Genomic DNA, 13587 nt, shown 5'->3' with positions numbered 1-13587 from the left:
TGAAGCACCAACGTCTTCCTAGTGGGAGATGCTGTGTAGGGCCATTAGAGTTCTTGTTTGCAGACCGGAACTTTTCTACTGATATTTGAAATTCTCTCAACACAATTTGTTACAGAAGAAAACTTTTAAGTATGAATACCCATACCAGCCACATCGCTGGCATGTCTGCTGAAAACAAGTGGACTGAGCCTACAGACAAGGGGCAGGCAAAGGAGTGGTCTATGATTGCAATGCACACAAGGTGGGGCAACCTGGGACAGTGACCTTGTTCAGCCTCAGGATCCTCTCCCCAAGGTGGGGCCAGAATCTCCACCAGCAGAGGTCCAGTGAGGCTTGCATGGATCAGGACGGCACAGGGTCTAGCACAGCACAGATGCCCGTGAGAGTGGCCTGCATAGCTGGGTGTGAATCGCTGTGACCTGGGATGACTCTGCACATCTCTGTACCTCTGTACAGAGGAAAAGTGCATGGTCTCACCAAGAAAAGGTGCCTGCTGATCTATAGCATTGGGGGGACAACTGTCATTGCCAATTCTACTGCAGAACATTGAGAAACAGGGAAGGGCATCAGGATTTCTTGATTTTCCTACAGAATGATTTGATGAGTGAAGGTGCCTCAAACCCTAAAGATTCCTCCTGAGAGAAAGTGTAAAACCTCATCGAAGCTCAGATTCAAGGAAATTGGACTTTTTCTCTGCCCCCACCCACCCCCCATGAAGCCATACTCCAGGGCTCCTACTCAACAAGAGGCACTCTGCGTGTGATGATGTGAGGGACCCCTCAGCCTCACTCAGATACTGAATAGATTCCTGTCCTGGTGCAAGGTTATGGAGGCTTTGCATGAGAAAAAAAATGCCGAGTTTAGACACTGGATTAAAGCTACAGACCACATATGAGCACAAATCAGTGCTGTTAAGCAGAAGAAGAAAACCACACCATGGACACAGGGTGCGGGACCGGACTGCTGTGCTTAGCACCAAGCTGCTTCAGAGAAAACAGAGTCTGCCGACCAAGGAGACCTAGTTCAGATAACTAAGGAAACATTGCACACACTGCCAAAGCGTTAAGCCTGAGAAGTTTGGAGGATGCTGTTTACAATTGCAACTGTTGTCAAAATTAAGAACATCACAGTGACTTGTTAAAGAAGCCTCTCCAAGAGAGATGGTGGTGGCTCCGCGTTTGCCATCATGCCTTCCCATCCCCTCCTTCCCTGCCTTGATGTCAAAAGCTGCACCTTGAAAGTGGGCCTGGTGACAGCCAAGGGTTTCCCCCGTTGGATGACTATGAACAAAGTCCATCCAAGAGCCACATCCAGACTGAGATAAGTCCCCAGGGCCTGAGTGCACAGTGGTCTGTCTCACCCAACACAGGTGCAGCAACCCAAGAATACAGAGGCCACCTGGGAGACCAGTGCAGTGTTCCCCTTCACAATGGAGCACTCACTGTCTACAACAAGAGCAGAGCAGACATGCTGTTTCTCCAGTGAGGACCAGGTGCTCCTAGAATGGGACCAGTCAGAAGCTTCCAGAAGTAGTGCAGGAGTCAAACACGTACCGTGAGAGTCTTGTGAGACATCTTGATCTTCAATCTCTGGAATCTCCCTGATGAGACTGGAGGGAGGGAAAGGTGGGTGAGAAACAGAAAGGGAACAGAAAGCCCCTTTCCAAGCTGTTCCTAAGAGGAGGCTTCCAGAAGTGGCTGAGCTGAGCAATGGGCCACCTAAACCTTGGTCTCTATCTGGGGAAGACGGGCTACTAATTCCCTAGTAGTCCATGCTACACTGTCTGCTCGGCCTCTGAGTTACCTGAAAGTGTTTGTGACGTCTTGCATTTGTACCTCCACTTCGTCATATTGATTTTCTGCAAACAAATTGAGAGAGATTGACCAGGTTAAGCAGGTTTTGGGTCAGATATGGGCATCCAATGGCCACTACTACCAAGGGGACAGATGGCTCTCAAGAGAGAACAGGAGACTGAGGGAAATCCTCCAGGAGGACTGAGTCCACATCAGGAGATGGGCTTGTGAGCCATCCTGGCCAAGGGGTCAAATCTCCTGGTCACAGTTGGATCACCATCTCAATAACCTCTGTCCAGAACCCTTAGAAACAGCCTGCAATGGTCCTCAGGGATTCTGAGCTCCCAGCCCAAGATCATCCTAGGAGGCAAACTGCAGTTGTCAGGCTGCTCTCATGAAAGGACCCAGGCTGCTGACTGTGGAGAGGAGGTAGAACACTGGGAGAGAGCTATGCATGGAGTCTGCATGCGCTGGAATTGAAACCTCTTTGATGCCACACAGAACCTTGGCTATTCTAAGAGTGGCTCAGGAATAATCTCCCTCTTGTCTATGGGAACAACACAAGCAACTCAAGAGCATGTATTTCTGGATGAACTCTTCCCTAGTCAATTCATCTTCAAATGGAAACACCATTGAGAACATGAAGGACAGAGATGCCTATATGGATGCTGTGGCCTGGACAAGCATGGAAGTCAAAGGGCAGAGCTGAGGTTTCAGATTGAATAAAAAGTAAGCAAGTGGCAACAGTCATCCTCCAGGGTTCTAACCAAGAGGAAGCAAACACCACCTGGGCACATGCTGCTGAGCTTGCTGTGAAATGGTCACTACTCTGTTCCATAACAAATAAACAATAATGAATTCTAACTCCTGCTTACAGCTCAATTCAGGATTTTGAGTCTACAACCACAAGTCTGTAGGTCTGGCACGTAGCAATGACTTCACTCATCCTCACTGGGGATACGAGTACAAGGACAGAGCAGTCACCAGGGACAGAGATGAAGGTTGACCTACTCTCAAAAGTGATCATTCTGTGCATAAACTGCCAACCAAACTGCTCGGGCTTTATGAGCATCAGCAGCTCCTGTATTCTTGCAGTCAGACATCCCAGGCACAACTGGAGCCTAGAAATGTTCATCCAGGGAACTCTGTTCTGCGAAACAGCAACCATCTTTGACAGAAATGGAGATGGGCATGCCTCACTGGGACCCTGAGTGCAAAAAGCCTGAGGTGAGAGACCAGGAACTTTCAGGCCATGGGGCACTCCTGAGCTGGAGTTCTATCTGAGAACCTCAATGAGGTGCTGACCCTGCTCAGGGATGAAGCACACCAACGTCTTCCTAGTGGGAGATGCTGTGCAGGGCCTTAGAAGTTCTTGTTTGCAGACTGGAACTGTTCTACTGATATTTGAAATTCTTCAACGCAATTTGTTACAGAAGAAAAGTTTAAAGTATGAATACCTGTACCAGCCACATCACTGGCATGTCTGCTGAAAACAAGTGGACTGAGCCTACAGACAAGGGGCAGGCAAAGGATTGGTCTATGATTGCAATGCACACAAGGTGGGGTGACCAGTCAGAAGCTTCCAGAAGTAGTGCAGGAGTCAAACACGTACCGTGAGAGTCTTGTGAGACATCTTGATCTTCAATCTCTGGAATCTCCCTGATGAGACTAGAGGGAGGGAAAGGTGGGTGAGAAACAGAAAGGGGACAGAAAGCCCCTTTCCAAGCTGTTCCTAAGAGGAGGCTTCCAGAAGTGGCTGAGCTGAGCAATGGGCCACCCACAACTTTGTCCATTTCTGGGGAGGACTGGCTAATAACAGTGCAGACAGGATGCAATGTCTTCCATTTGAGGAGGCTCCTTGCTGAACCACCTGGGGTAGACGAACTGAACGTTAACACAAGGCAGCCGTTATGTGAGGAAAAATGAAGTGCTCATATGAAGCACATGGCAAACAGTAGGCAGGTAAAACAGAAACCCCACTGCCTGCACTGAGAACAGTAGGTGTGTGTAGATATATAATATTTACACGTGAATCAACTACAGCCAAATATTCAATGTTATTAAATCTATGTGTGCCTGAAGACTTCTTTACGCTTATTTGTACTGCTTGACCTCAATGTAAACGGGCAAACAGAACTCTCACCTTCTTGGAGAAAGAGTATTAAGTTTGAGGTGATAGGGGAGTAGCAGAGCTATTGAAAGGGTATGGAGACAGAAGCAGAGAGAAACGGAGGATTTCCTCTGTGATGAGGTCACTAGGAAGTCAGGCTGGAGAAATGACTCTCAGTTGGTCCACTAGTACCCATGAGTATTTGGAAAATGAAAACTGGCTTCAACAGATTTATGTAAATTACATGCAGACAATGTATTCACCTTTAGGGATACTGGAGACTATCACGGCTTTAGCCGTCAGTCTTATTCTCAGTGCTGAGGCACTACTTTCTGACAGGTGGTTTCACGTGATTAATGGGGTGCAGAGAAGCTCATGAGAAGAGGAGACCTGTGAGCAGCACCCTGCCCTTCACTGCACACGAGAGAGGCAATGATGGCAAGGAATCCCTGGAGAGGCTCCCTCATGGGGTCAGCCTGCTGCAGGTCACTACATGGAAAAGGTAGGGAGAAGTGGAAACCCAGACTAATAGCCTAACGATGGCAGAGAGCAGTGCTGATGGATACCAAAGGGTTGGCACAATGGATGGGAGATGCGCAGTGGCACTGCTCTTCTTCTCTGGACCTGGAGTCTGCCCGTGTCAGCACTAAGCTCGCTGCCCAGGGTTCCTAAGACTCACCTGGAGTGTGACAGGGCTTGTGTTTCCACTTCCACGTCATCATTGTCATTTTCCTTTTCTGCAAATGAATTCAAATAGGCACAGTCATCTAGGATGATCCCCTCCAAGCCTGTACAATGCTCTGTCCAGCACTGACACAGCACACCAGTATCCTCAGTGTCACTGCCGACCTCTCAGATAGGAGTTGTCGAGAGGGTTGAGGTCATTTCTGAGGGAACTAGCTTGTTCATTTTTCTTGACACATGAGCTAAACCTCCCTATTCCTCCAGTCATCACACCAATAACCGCTGACCTGATTCCCTACACAAATGAAACATAAATTTTCCCATGTGTGGGTGCTGCAGCATAGCAGGTAAAGCTGCTGCCTTCCACCCCAGGATCCCATGACAATGCCGGTTCAAGTCCTGGCTGTTCTACTTCTGATCCAGATCCCTCTAATGCACCTGGGAAGGTAGTACAAGATGGTCCAGTACTTGGGCCCTGAACCCACAAAGAGACCTGGAGGAAACTCCTAGTTCCTCCCTGGGCTGGTCCAGTCGATGCCATTGTGGCCATGTGGAGAGCAGACCAGAGTATACAAGAGTTGCTTCTCTCTCTCCCCCTGTTTCTCCTTCTAATTCTGCCTTACATAAGATAAAATCAATTCTAAAGTAATATTCTCTGGAGACGCGTGGTTCCTAGTGTGATTCCTTTCCATGAGAGGAAGTGCAGTGCCCATGGTTCTCAATCAAGCTATCTTGGTAGTTTGTGGTTTACCATATTCTGTACATTGAGGATAAGATAAAAGGTGGAACAGGTGAATTTTCAGTTCTGGGGATCAGAGTGAATGCGTGCAGCACAAGAGAAAACTGGGCTACTCATGGAATCTCTAAGCACAGGTCTCAGACTTGCAGCCTCGGGACACACTACTAAGGGAATGGCAGAACATTCTGTACGTGTGATAGGTGAAATGATGCCAACTTTGAAGGGACAGAGAACGTGGCTGGGCTCAATGAAACAGGGGGAGTAACTTGACTGCAAGGGAGACAAGCGTGCTGCTGGCTCTGACAGGAAACAATGTCACATGCCAGGGACGGGGAATGACTCGTGTGATCAACACTGCAGGGGGCAGAGGGGTCTGCTTCATTATGAACGGATGGCAAAGACAAGCATGAGATGTGCTGCTTAGGTTGGTGTGCATCTGTCACATTCTGCTGGCAATGACTGAGCACTGGAATCTGAGTGACAAAGCCACACGAGGAATGGGAAGACAGCAAAGCCGGATGGGCCAACCACACCTGTGCAACAGACTGGTTGAAAAAGAACAGATGATGAGAATGTTTCAGACCCTCCCACATCCAGGAGCCCTCTCAGGCAGGTGGGAGTGATGAGTGCAAGGGTAGTGCAGGCTCCTTGGCCAGCAGAGGGGGTTGTGTCACCTCACAGTGGGGGACTCACGGTCTGCATCTGGAACAGAGAGCACGTCCTGATGCTCCAGGGAGCACCAGCTGCTCCATGTGGAATGGTCAGGCTCAGAAATGACCGGAAAAATCGAGGGAGTGAGGTAGCGCTCGTCCAGCGCGTCGTCTGGGTCTTCCTGCTCTTGTTGCTCTGGGAGCTCCCTGCTGAGATGGGAGGGCAGAGACACTGAAGACACACACACAGGTACAGAAGTGACTTTGTCATCAGACTACAGGTTAAAATATGGGAGGGATTTTCAAAGGGGGAATATAGAGGGAAACAATATAAAAGGGAACATTATGAAAAGAGCCATTTCATCATTGGCTGAATCTTCCAAATGGCTCTAGCCACCAGTTTCTCCAGCATTTCGATTCCCTAGTAGTCCATGCTACAGTGTCTACTCGGCCCCGGAGTTACCTGGAGGTGTATGTGACGTCTTGCGTTTGTACCTCCACTTCGTCATATTGATTTTCTGCAAACAAATTGAGAGAGATTGACCAGGTTAAGCAGGTTTTGGGTCAGATGCGGGTATCCAATGGCCACTACTACCAAGGGGACAGAAACAGCCTGCCATGGTCCTCAGGGATTCTGAGCTCCCAGCCCAAGAACTTTCTAGGAGGCAAACTGCAGTTGTCAGGTTGCTCTCATGAAAGGACCCAGGCTGCTGACTGTGGAGAGGAGGTAGAACACTGGGAGAGAGCTATGCATGGAGTCTGCATGCGCTGGAATTGAAACCTCTTTGATGCCACACAGAACCTTGGCTATTCTAAGAGGTGCTCAGGAATAATCTCCCTCTTGTCTATGGGAACAATACAAGCAATTCAAGAGCTCTCTCCCCAGGCCCTTTAGGATTTAGTGATCTAAAATCTTAGAGTGTTGCTCTAGTACTGACTCATCCTATCAGACTGATCATGGTGAATTAGGGTAGAGGAGTTTCTATAGAAGGCTGAATGAACTCCATAACACCTCGCATAAATAAATCTATGTAGTTATAGAGAAACATTGAACTTTGATTTTGTAGGGATGTTCCTGGTTGAGCTATGTTTTTTGAACTGTACAGGAAGTACGGTATAAAGGACTTTATGCCCTGGTTTTGAGATGATTGCATAGCTAAGATAAGCTGTCTTAAAGGAGATAGAGACTAGGGATGGCAGTAGTGAAACTAGGATCACAACTTGGCCCACACATGGGAAGTGTCACCAAAAGCCTGCATGGGGCTAGACCTCCAGGGATGCAGCAGTAGAGCAGAATGATATCACTGCAGGTGACAGCAGGCATTATTTCTAAGTTAGAGTGTCTGAAAGGCACTTCCTACACAGGGCCTCTGTGTGTTCCCATAGGCTAGGGTGCAGTGAGACAGACAGCATCTGAGGGGAGGGAAGCTCCTTGACTCTCCTGATGTCTATGTTCAGTGCCACAACCTGGACCCTGATTGAAACCAACTTGTGTCTGCAGGGCCGGTGCTCAAAAGCAGCCCTCAACCTGAGAGCCATTGTGTACAAAGAATGGAGAGGCTACCTGGGAGAACGGTGACAGGTTCTTCTTTCTGGTGCAAACAGGCGTGTTCCCCATCTACACCTAGCACACTGTGGGTGTCCTCAGCATCACGAGTCCATTGCTCAGTGCTCTCAGTCAGGCAGGAGTCACTCGGCAGGTGGTCAACAGCACCAGTGGTAGATGTTTCCTGCTGTGAACTTTGTGTGGTTTCCATTTCATCCACTTCCAAGAGCTCCCTGAGAAGCCAGGTGGGATAAGGATGACAGAGATTAAACCAAGAAGGAAGAGACACCAGGGAGTTGGCTGGTTTGGATGGGGTGCATAAGCGATCGGTCATAGACAGCAGAGAGGCGGTTCCCTCCACTCTGGACACCGTGTGGCTGCCTAGGGGGAGAGGGCCTGGGAAGAGTTCAGGCTCTGCTCATCACACTCAATACACAGCAGCTAATGTGGAAGCAGCCTCCACTGTCGCTGCATGGTGCGGTCACAGCACAAGCACACGTTGACAGCCACGCGGGCTGACACCCTGTGCTCAGGTTGGGTTGTTGCAGTGTCCTGCAGCCATGTGATCAAGGTCCTAGGGGCTTGGCAGATTCTAGAGATGTGCTACCTTCTGGGCCTTCTCTTAACCAAGTCACAGGACAGCAAACATGGCTTTGTAGAGGTGCTTTTCTGCAGTTGAACGTGGCTGGAGTCTTCCTAACTGCTCCCTTTGCACATGGCCTCTCTGCTAGTTTTCTCTGATGAGAACTTCCGCTAACTCTGTAGAAAGCAGGTGCGCATCTTCCTCTGCTTTTCCAGAAAGCAGAGAGCAGGGGTTCCCTGTGTGTGCAGGCAACACCTAAGGCTGTGAGTTCATGATGGATCCTATCAGCAACTAGGACCAGGACAGCAGACAACCACTTTAACAGGGGGATTTCCTAGTTGGCAAGGAAGGACTCAACACAATCTGCAGTTGTGTTTATGCGTGCGTCTCAACTCCATGACTGTCTCGGCCCCGTTTCTGTTCTTTAGCAGACCCTGGGCCTCCTTCATCCGTTTGTTGCCAGCTCTTAATCATTCACTATTACCTGTCAGCAACAAGTCCTTGTGCTGGTGTTTCCTCCTCTTCAATATTTTCTGTAAACAAATTCAGAAATGTCCAATCAGGTATTACCACCACTACCACCCCCACTACAGTCGAGGTGGCCTCTGTGTGCATATGAATATCTACATATGGGCCAATAGTAGACAAAAACTTCAAATGTTCTGTGTTTAAAGAAACGCCTTGCCATTCTCTCGTGGTCCATCAGGCTTTGTGTCTCTGCACTTGGAGATCAGAATCATGGCAGATTCTGCCTGAAACTAGGCCAGCATCCTTTGCTGCCATACCACTGGAAGCTTCTCAAGCTTCCCTGGGACTTCTGCCTGTTATCCCTCATCCTGCCACTAGTGGGAGTCCAAGGCATGGGTTCAATGTTCCCATGGGTCTCACAGAGAACCTCCACCTGTCATGAAGAAGCAAAGAACCCGACTTCCATCCCTCCCTCACAGGCCCTCCAAGTTTTCTCTGCTGTATCATTAGAGGAAATTCTCTCTGTGCCACGAGTTCCCTTCTCAACAGCTTTCCTCACAGAAGTTCTACTAACTCTAGTGCCTGGGCTGGCACTCCCAGGGAGAGGAGGGCCTTTGTCCTATTGGGAAACATGCAAGCAACAGCTTCCACCTTTGATGGTTACATCTGCTCTGCACCAGATTTTTGGTCCATTTAGTGAATGAGGAGAGAGAAATCCCAGATGGAGAAAGCAATCCCCTGTCTACAGCTTGAGAACCACACTGAGCACAGAGCTGGAGGCTTCCATTCTCACTTAGCTCAGTGACTGTGTTCAGCCTAAGAGCGGCCTCTCTTCACAAGGTCTTTCTGGTCTTGCTATGGGAATGGACCCAGCCTCTTGCCCCAAAGGACAACCACAATCAGGAAGGGAGGAGACCTTTGGGACACTGCAAGCTTGAAAGACTTATCTGCCCCATCTGTTTTCCCAAGCAGTGCTGACCTTCTCATGGCACACGTGTTCAGTACCCAGAAATGCTGAGGCAAATGCCCATGGCAGAGAGATGAATGCATCTGAGCCCTTGAGGCTTTCTCAAATGACAGCCTGGGCCCAGCTTACCTGCTCCAAGCAGGTCCTCAAGGCACGCTGACAGCCGGACAGCTTCGGTGAGTAGTCGTCGGAAGCCCTGCCCCTTGCAGGTCTCAGGGTCATGCAGGGTGCGCACGTCCTTCAAGTATTGCTGCAGGAGGTGGGCTAGATTTCTCCCCCTTTGGACCTTGGGACGCAACTGGGAAAGTTCTTGGTCCTGATCTTCAAGGATGCCACGGCAATGCCTATGGTGCAAGAGTGGAGAACGTTCTAGATGGGAAGGGATGAGTGTTAAGTTCTCTGTGTTTCAACAGTGCAAGGATTCTTCCTTCCTCGCCTTCATGAAGGTGCTAATTCAGTTCCTCCTTCCAGCCACAGGCATTTCCATGTAGGAAGACACACAGTGTACAGTGCAGGGACTGGGAATCATGGTGCACGCAGGGGTTACATGGCAAGAAACAAGAATGAAGGTCTGGCAGGGCCAAGCTAAGCATCAGTCTTCTATATCAGGAGGTGACCGGGTAAATTTGGATTGATTGCAAGACGACCAAACAGAGGAGCCCAGCATCCCCTCCTCCTCCCCCAGAAGACCCAATGCAGCTCCATCTCAAGGTGAGTGCCCACAGAAAAGCACCTGCACACTAAGGGAACCATGAGAACACAGGAGGAACAGAGAACAGGCATAGCACCACCTACAGAGGACCAAAGCTAACTGGTGACTGGATTCCCAGAAACACAGCCACGGGGACTTCCTGTTGCAGAAGAGAGAGTAAACAGGAGGGCCCCATGGGAGCCCATCCACCTGGACACCTTACTTACAGACTCTCCGCACTTGCAGCTCTGAATTCAGATTCCTCTGCTCCCTCCTTGTTCCATAATGTCCGAGACACGGGGCTTTGCTGTAACTCTCTGCCCTTGTTTGGCATAGGCTGGCTCAGTGTTTGATTTGGGCTGCCCACTAGTGAAACACATCCCCAGCTGCCTGCCCTCCAGAGAGCAGCTCAGCAGACCTGGGCTGCTTTGCAAGGGGCTCGCCATGTGTAGCTTCTTGGTCAACATGGACTCCATGATGTCTTTTTTTATTATTATCTATTCATACCATTTTATTTGGGACATACGGTAATTGAGGAGGGAAAAATGTATTTTCATTTTAATTGCTCCTGAAGGGAGAATGTTTTCAAAGTACCTATTCACTTTTACTTTCATTGTAAAATTAATTTTTACCATTTATTTTTTAAAATGTATCCATTCATTTATTTTAAGGAATATACATTGCATCAGACAACTTTAGGAATAGAGTTCTTCTCCCCATACCCAGGGTACCACCCACACTGCCAGCCCAGCTCCTCTTCCCTCTCTACTTCTCAATCTCACTCTCCATTAAGATGCATTTTCAATGAACTTTGTACACAGAAGACCAACTCTATATTAAGTAACGATTTCAACAATTCTCACACACACCCACACAAGAATCAAAACTGTTTGAGAATTGTTTCACTGTAACTCTCTTACTACAACTCATTGAGGACAGAGGTCCTGCATGGGGAGTCAGTGCACAGGGACTCCTGCTGTTCATTTAACAATTAGCACTCCTCTGTATGTTGTCAGGAACCACACAAGGCTCATGCCATGAGCTGACTAGGCTATGGAAGCATTTTGAAAGCTCTGTCCATATGTAGACAAGACCATCAGCAAAGTGGAAGTTCTCTCCTCCCTTAGAGAAAAGTACATCCTCCTTTGATGGCCACTGCTTTGTCTGGGGTCCCACAGTGATCCTACATGGAGAACATTGTTTGCCACAGTGCCTTGGCTTTCCATGCCTGAGATGCCTCAGTTCTCCCTTCTGAGCTGCCCCACTGGAGACACCCACACACCTCCCACCTGCCTGCCCCACACAGAGACCCTTACCTGAGCAGCTCTGGGACCGTGGGCTTCTCTGCCAGCGGCTCCTCAAAGTGGAGCTTCTTGGTCAGTATGGACTCAATGATGTTTTTAAACTTCTCACAATCTGGGGAAAGACAGACACGCAGAACTCAGGGACGTGCTTTTGTAGTCAGTGCCTGCTGAAGTCCAAAAGAACTCCAGGGCCAGGCTCCAGATTGGGGGTTTCACGTCTGTATTTCATCACCTCACTACACAGCTTTTGATAGTCCCTATTTTTAAAAGATTTATTTATTTATTTGAAAGGCAGATTTACAGAGAGACATAGGCAGAGAGAGACAGAGACAGAGACAGAGAGAGTCCATCAGCTGGTTCACTCCCCAAATGGCTGCAAGGTTGGAGCTGTGCCAATCTGAAGCCAGGAGCCAAGAACTCTTTCTAGGTCTCTCATGTGGATGCAGGGGCCTAAGCACGTGGGCCCTCTTCTACTGATTTTTAGGCCATAGCACATAGCTGAATTGGTAGTGGACCAGCTGGAATCGAACTAGTACCCATATGGGATGCCAGCACTGCAGGCAGCGGCTTTACCTGCTAACCTACAGCGCTGGCCCCACTATTTCCCAATAAAGTGAGAAAAAAGAGCTTCAAAGATACAGAAGGTGACTTGACAAGGTGATTCCACTGGTGTTTACAGAATCAGAATTCCCAGCCCCTGAGCTCAGACTGAATCATGAGCCACTGGACTCAGCAAGCCTTGCAGCATCTCAGGACAAACATGAACTTGGGGCACGAAGTCGTCACCTTCTGTATGTTTGGGAGCTTGATAAGAGTGTAGGACTGTTCCCTTGAATTGGGAAAGATTTCAAGTGTTTGTTATTTCAGACTTAAAGGAACATCTTTCATGGAACTGTGTAGAATACAATGCTTAACAAAGTAAGGCCCTGAGGCAATATGGGCTGATAAAAAGTATACTCCCTACTAAATTAGAAACAGTACAATAAGGGCCTCATGGATTCTGTTGATCCTGAGCAAGGAGCCATCCTTGGAGTTGTATAGGAAAGAAGGAGCGCATTTTGTTGGGACAATCTACAGAGGCAGGAATTATGATAGCACCTACGAATGGGAAGAAATCCAAGTTACAGAGAAGGTGGGAAATGGGGGAGCACCCAGGCGAGTGGCCCTGACTCCCCACCCTACACCCTGGGCTTGCTCCCACTCCCAGGTCTCAGACAGGGTCTTCCTCTTCTGGAAGAAGAACTTGTGCTCCAGGAGCAGGACTTTTTGCTCCCAGTGGGGAGGCTGTGTCCGAGGCTGTTCCCGTGGATACCAGAGTGCCAGTGCACAGGAGACTCTCTGTCTCTCTGGAAGCTCATCCTGCTCACTCTGAACACACGTCCACTTCTGGACCTAGGACAGCGCTTTGCCAATGGGAACTCAACAGAAGCTTGAATTGAGTGAAATGCGTTAGTCCCAGAAATGAGGCCCACAGTGAGGGTATAAGGCTGCAGGAGCTGACACAGACAGGATGATCATAAACATGCGCTCAGTATGGTGGAGCCTGACCCTGAGGACAACAGGCAGCTCTATGCCTCATCAGGAATCCATGACAGATTCAGCACTCCTGTCACCCTACACCTCACTGCTAGCTAGGAAAACTTGCAAAACCCTGTGTGTCAGCTCGGGAGTGTGGTCAGGAGGAAATTAAGTTCGACAAAAAGCAGACAAAAATCATGTAGTGAGGCCATTTAATTCCTCAGGAGAAGATACAGGACAATCATCACTGTGGTGAAATGACCCGAGAGAACTTACTGTATTTTTTCAGCTCCTTGGCCAGGGCAAAGTTTGTAGCCTCAGCTATGAGAAACTTCTCCTTGAGCTCCCAGTAGTCCTGTTGGCTCTCTGCCAGCTGGGATGGCAACTGCTGGCATTCGAGGTCGTTCAGTTCTGCCACGGGATCTGATGCAGGGCTGTGGGATCCTGCCATGCTGATGGTGTGTCACAGCAGGACAACAGGGACTGGGGAGAGGAAACCCAAACACAGGCGAGGGTCAAACAAATGACATCCAA

This window comes from Lepus europaeus, chromosome 3 (assembly GCF_033115175.1).
Source record: "Lepus europaeus isolate LE1 chromosome 3, mLepTim1.pri, whole genome shotgun sequence".
In the NCBI taxonomy this organism is placed as follows: Eukaryota; Metazoa; Chordata; class Mammalia; order Lagomorpha; family Leporidae; genus Lepus; species Lepus europaeus.
The sequence above is the reverse complement of the archived record's forward strand: the minus strand, read 5'-3'. Positions refer to the sequence as shown.